The sequence below is a fragment of the Pteropus vampyrus genome, unplaced genomic scaffold, assembly GCF_000151845.1.
Source record: "Pteropus vampyrus isolate Shadow unplaced genomic scaffold, Pvam_2.0 Scaffold36, whole genome shotgun sequence".
Taxonomy (NCBI): domain Eukaryota; kingdom Metazoa; phylum Chordata; class Mammalia; order Chiroptera; family Pteropodidae; genus Pteropus; species Pteropus vampyrus.
In genome coordinates, this window is record NW_011888817.1 from 6,167,707 (window position 1) to 6,174,090 (window position 6,384).

A 6,384-nucleotide genomic window follows, 5' to 3' on the forward strand; every position below is an offset into this window, starting at 1 on the left:
TATGCCCACTAATGGGCCATCTGCTGAGGAGGGAAGGGACGACACATATTCCCCTGCCCAGGGCCAGAGAGGTGATGAATCCTGTGTAGAAAGACACCTACTTTTCTCTAAAAAATTTAAGACATGCTCATGTAGAAGTATTGGAAAATACACACGTGCGTACATGTACACACACGCACCACAGTAGAGGAGACTTCCTTGGGGAGATTTCAGGCAGGGGCTGTGACTGGTACTCCTCTGCAGCGGATGAATAAGGTGGTCCCTGACCTCAGGAGAGTCTCCTTGAAGCAGGGGAGACAGGTGTTCTAGTGCTTTCTCATATGGTTTACCAAGTCTAGAGGTAAGTTTAAATATTGAGAGAATATGAAAGAGAAAGTTCTGGTAGTTCTGTCTGCAGGAGGAAAGGGGGTTAAGGAAGAGGTCCATGGAAAGCTACAGAGGGGTGACCTTTGTGTTTCCAAGTAGTGGAGGGGAGGGTACTTTGAGCAGGGGCAGCTGCAGGAGCAATGGGGCCAGGGTGTATTAAAGCCCCTAGCTTATGATAAGGGTGTTGGGAAGGCCGTGGAGTGTTCACCTACTGACTTTGAGTGGCATCTGTTGCTACAGAATAAAATCATCGCCTATTCCGCTGGCGAATTGGATTTGGACCGTAGATCTCCGAACAGGGGCTAAGGTGCAGTTCCAGAGTCAGCCAGAAGGTGGGGTCCTGCTCTCATCCTTGGAGCCGCTGTGAATCCCAGGGTTATGGAGTGAGAGAGGACAAAAGAATCTGACCCATTGTCTGGCACCCTGCTGGTGCTTTATGTCTGTTATTCCCACCTTAATTCTTCTAACAGCCCTGAAAGGAAGATGGTGGTGTCCTATTTTACAGCTGGGGAACTTGAGGCTCAGAGAGAGTCCCTGGACCAAGGTCACACAGCTGACAAATGGTAAAGCAAGGATTTGAACTTGGCCCTAGTGGTTTGGACTATGCACACAGCACAGGAGAGCTCCTCACTCAGGTTGCTGCCTGCCTCTCCTGAGTCTGTGAGAGACTCAGGATTTTGGTCCTTTTCCGATTTTTCTCCCTCTAAATTTCCTGCCCCTCTGTCTCCATCTCTGGTCCCTTTTGGAGTCTGTGTGTTGTCTCCAGACCTAGGCCATGCTGGGTGACAGTATTGCCTCATGGCCTGGGAGCAAAGTTACTAAGAAGTGCAGGTGAGATGTGAGGCTCTCAGAAGCGAACCTCTGGAATGCTCCAAGAGCAAGAGGCGAAGCTTGCAACACTGGGCTAGATAGAGGTCAAGGATGCATTCCCAGAAAGACCTAGAAATATATCACCAGCTCCAACCTGACAGTTGACCTAGCCACGGAAAACTTCACTGGAGCTTCACTAAATCAGACCATAACTGGCCCTCTTAAAACTCTTTCCATCCAAAAGTATCAGGAATGAAAATCTAAGTATATATCTACCACTTCAAGAAAGTTCCTGTACCAGTCAACAATCTAACAGATGAGCTAGTTTCTTCAGTCACCAAGCAGACATATTCAAGCTACCAACACAATAGTGGAAAATGCCTCTATATCAGTTTTTTGCACATTATATGTGTGACCCATTAGTAGGTCATGAAATCAATTTTGTGAATCACAGTGAACATTTTTAAGACAAAATAAAATATAAACTATTAAAAAAAAAGATCTGATGACCAAGTCTCCCAGCCCACCTGCCTCAGCTTCCCCCCACCCAACCTCTCTCCCCATCACCACGGTCTTCCTCCACCCAGCCATGTTGCCACCTGGGCACTAGAGCCTGTCTCCCTTGTCTGTAGTCATGCCTTCTCCTCCTGACACCATCTAGACCTCCCTCTCCTCTGGACCATTTCCAGTAGCAGTCAAGCTCACTGTTATTGCTCTCACCTTAAGTGGGAACAAAACAAAAATCTTCTTTTGATTCCACTTCCCCACCAGCTTTCTCAGCTTCTTCCCTTTCTCTGCTCCACTTTGCAGTAAAGCTCCTGGAAAGAATGGTCTCATCTTGCTATCTCCAGTTCTCCTCCACTCCATCTTGAATCTACCCCAGTCAACCAACACTCCATCAAAACCGTGCCTGTTCATGGCCCTGGTCAGTCTTGTTCACTGTTCAGATCCAAATACTCCAAAGGGACCTCATTTCCTCCAGAGGAAGAACAGTTTTTCTACTGCACCTCTTGCCCTGCTCTACACCCGCTCCTGTTACCTCTCTCCCCCTTGCTCACTCTGCTGCAGCCACCCTAGGCCTAGCTGGTCCTTTAGCACTCCAGACAGGCTCCCCACTTGCCCCTGTGGCATGAGTCCCTCCCTCACTGCCTTCAAGCTGAGAAAGAGGAAAGCAGGCTGTGGCCTCCAGGAGCTGGCCTGGCACTCCCAGCTGGGCTTTGGTGTTCCCTGGGTGAACATAAACATTTCACAGACCATCTACATCAGAAAAGGCTACTCTGAGGTGACCGTGATGGATCAGGACACACAGGACCACTCAGTTATCATGTCTGAATACAGACAAAACACAAACATTATCCAAACCACAAAAAGACTAATCATGCCTGTAGTGGGTTGACTTGTGGCCCCAAAAGATATGTCCACATGGAACCTCAGAATGTAACCTTATTTGAAATAAGTCTTTGCAGATGTGACTAAGATAAGGATCTTGAGATGAGATTATCCTGGATTAGAGTGGGCCCTAAATCCAATGATGAATATCCTTATAAGGGACAGAAAAGGAGAAGACACAGAAGGAAATACATGTGAAGATGGAGGCAGAGATTAGAGTGATGCATCTACAAGCCAAGGAATGTCAAGGCTTTGCCAGCAGCCACCAGAAGCCAGGAAAGAGGCAAGGAACAGATTCTCCCTCAAAGCCTCCAGAAGGAACCAACCCTACCAACACCTTAATATCAAACTTCCAGCCTCAAGAACTGTGAGAGACTACATTTCTGTTTTTTAGAAGCCACCAAGTTTGTAGTAATTTGCTACAGCAAACAGGAAATTAATGCAATCCCCTTATGCTGGCTAGTGTGACAGCTGTTGCTTCTTAGTAATGACAGCTGCAACTTTGGTCTGGTCTTCCCTCCTGCTGGATAGGTTATCAAGAGCCCCGGTCATAGAATTGTCTCTGCTTCCTGACAGCTTCCAATCCAGAGCAAAGTCCTGCTTCCTAAACTCTCCCGGAAATCATCTAACCCACGCCCAAATTCTGTATGTCTTTTCTAGACACCCTCTTACTGAGTTGCCCAACTTGCTAACTGCCCTGTGCTCCTCGTGGTCTTTGGCTAGAAGGCATTGACAAAGTCTTCACCCAAAGGCCACCATCTTGAGTTAAAATTGCAGTCTGCTCCATCTTCTTTACCCCTCACCCCTTCTCTGGCTCCATTTCCCCGTAGCACTCGTCACTTTCTCCTGCACTAGGCCAATTACTTATTTGCCCTGTATTGTTTATGTTCTGTCTTCCCCCATCTCCGTTTAAATGTAGGCTCCACTAGGGGCAGAGGTGCTCGTCTGTTTTGTTTCCCAATGTATTCAAAATGGCTAGAACAGGGCTAAGCATGCTGTGGGCACTTGGTAAATATTTGTCGAATGAAGGAGTCAATGCTGGGATGGAAGCAAGTCCAGGGAGCGCCTAACTAGTTTGGCCATTAGGCAAAGCTTCCCCGGAAAAGGGCCACCAGGGCTAGGATCTGACATGAAGTTTCCAGCTATGAGAGTGGGGAGGAATATTCCGGGCATGTGCAAAGGGCCTGGGGAAGAGAGAGGGTATTTCAGGATTGCTTCAAGGTGGCTGAAGAAGCTGATCTGGAAGAAGGCAAGAGATGAGGTTGGGGAGTTGTCAGGAGCCAGGATGTGAGGGGCCAGGTCATGGGGAGCTCAGCCTTCACCGTGAGGGCCACGGGGAGCCATGGAAGTGTTTAAGCACAAGGCAGCATTGTAAGAGTAGACAGTGGCAGGCAGACGGTGCCATGGAAGAGGTAAGGCTGGAGGTGCGAAGGTCCATGGCAAGGTTTTTAGAAGGTGAGATGATGCAATTTGGGCCAAGGTGGAAGCTGGAGAGAAGAGGCAGAGTCCAAGGAGAATGGCCTGGGCACTTGGGTATTCAGAGGTGCCATTTAGTGCAGAGGGGACCGTGGGTGGTGAAGTTGTGGGGCAGGGACTGAGTTTTAGGCACTTTGTGTTATAAACAGGGGAGATGTCATCTGGAGCTCAAGGTCAGGCTGGAGACACAGGCCTGAGGGGTGGATATAGAGTGAGTGATACTGAAGCCTTGGCAGAGAGGGGGAATTCCGATGCCTTCTACCTGACACTCTGTAAGACCAGAAGGCTCAAGGCAGCGGGGCTGCAGGAAGGAGAGAGGGGGCCGACTCCCTCACCCCTCCTTCTCTCCCTTGGGTCTTTAGGTCTTGCCTTGTCCCCTGGAGCCCCCAGTGGCTGGAATCACTTGCTGGGACAGAGGCCTCCTTTCTTTCCTAATAATTCACTGCTCCAGGTGTCTTTAGAGAGCAGTGAGGAGGCTCTGCCGGGCACCCAGCCCAGCAGGTACAGCAGTAGCCACTTTGGACACAGAGCCCCACCTGGAGGTGGAGATGGCAGCCTGGCCCAGGGACTCAGGCCCCGTTATTTTGGGAAAGCTCCGAACTGGGGCTAAAGTTGGCAGTCACCAGAGGAAGTCCAGGCACTATGTCACCATCAGCAGCTCACAGACAGCAGAGCTGGGGGGCAAGACGGGCATAGGCTGGCACGCTCCCTCCTTGTCCCAGTGGCCCTAGACTGACCAGAGCTGGAGGCGGCCCTGCCTCAGATGGACACTTTAACCCAGACCCTATGGCTCATCCCACATTTTCCATTCTACCTCTAAATGCCTCTCCCATCTGCCAAGTAGCTCAGGAGGGGCTTTTCTTCCCTCCTCTCTCTTCTGAGCAGAGCCTTCTAAGCGCCCCTCCCGAGAGTCTTGCTAAAATGCATTTCACATATCAATCAAGTACTCAACCCCCAAACCTTTGGGTTGAAGGCCGGACTCCTCTCTGGGGACTCTCAGGGCCAGCTCCCAGTTGAAACTTCCTTTCAGTTCCTCAGTGTGCTTCTCGCTTCTGCCCTCTCCCTTCATCTCCTGCTCACTTTTGGCTTGCTCATCACTTTCTCTGGGAGGCCCTCCCTGGTCCCCAGGCTGCAGAAGGAAGGTCTGCTTGAGTAACCCTCACCTACTGGGCTTCCCTACTTGGGTGCCAGGAGGGCAGACTGTCCGTCATGTGGACCCCAGTTCCCAGGAACCTCACATGGGCCAGAAATGTGGATGGCATTGAGCTGAAAGGCATCACAAAGCTCTTTCACGCCCCCCTTCTTTCCATCCTGTTCCATCTTGTCCCACTGGGTGATCCTGTTTAATCCTCCCTCACAGCTAGAAGAGCAGCCTGAGTCTAGAGGTTGTGTCCCTTCACCTTTGCCCACCAAAGAGACTCAGCCCCAGCGTGTTGGGAGGAGACACCACCAAAATGATATCACTCCCAAGCCCTTAGGGGAAGTAGGGCAGTGGGGCACAGCAGGGAGTTCCTGTGGGGTGTGGCCGAGAGAGGCTCTGAGAAAGGGAACCGGAGAGAGGCCCTGAGAAAGGGAACCGGCCTTGCCCTGGGGCTTCCTGCTCTGAGAGAGGTGGTTGGAAACTGGGACCCTGGTTCAGTTTCCTCTTGTCGATTGACTTTGGACACACTTAACCTCACTAGGTGATAGTTTTCTCATCTCTAAAATGGAAAGAGTGAGATAACCTACCTCTCAGGGTATTGCGAGCTTAGTGAAATGTAAAGTACTTAGCACAGTGCCTGGTGAGCCAAGTTCCCCTCCCCAGGCCTCCAGGCCTTCCATCACCACACCACGGAGGAGAATTCAAGTTCGTGCAATGCCCAGACCAGGGATGGATGGGACAGACACAGCAGAGGGGCAGAGGATATCAGGGCAGATGTGCTGCTGCCTACGGGCTGTGGGACAGGGCCCTTGGGCTGAGGAAGACAAGGAAATCCTGGAAACTTTCACGGCCAGCTCCCACTTCAAACGAACGGAGGTGTCTACGGCCATGCCACCCTGAACAAGCCCAATCCCGTCTGATTGCGGAAGCTAACCAGGGTCGGGCCTGGTTAGTACTTGGATGGGAGACCAGCTAAGAAGACCAGGTGCTGTAGGTGTAAAAAAAAAAAAAGAAAAAAGAAAATGGACTGGTGTGGGGGGATGGGGAGGAACTTTGACCTTGTATTTCAATCCCTTTTCATTGTAGCTGGGGAAACTGAGGCTAAGAGGTGGCAGCAGCTGTTACTGTTACCCAAGTGTTACTCGAAGCCAGAACTGGTACAGCAGCTTCCCCCAACTCCTTACACTGAACGCAAGTTTCGC

The 6,384-nt window shown here is 50.7% G+C and overlaps 1 pseudogene; it reads left to right on the forward strand.

Moving 5' to 3' along the window:
* The first annotated feature begins 6,060 nt into the window (after window positions 1-6,060).
* On the forward strand, window positions 6,061-6,179 carry LOC111738247 (annotated as a pseudogene).
* Window positions 6,180-6,384: the final 205 nt, after the last annotated feature.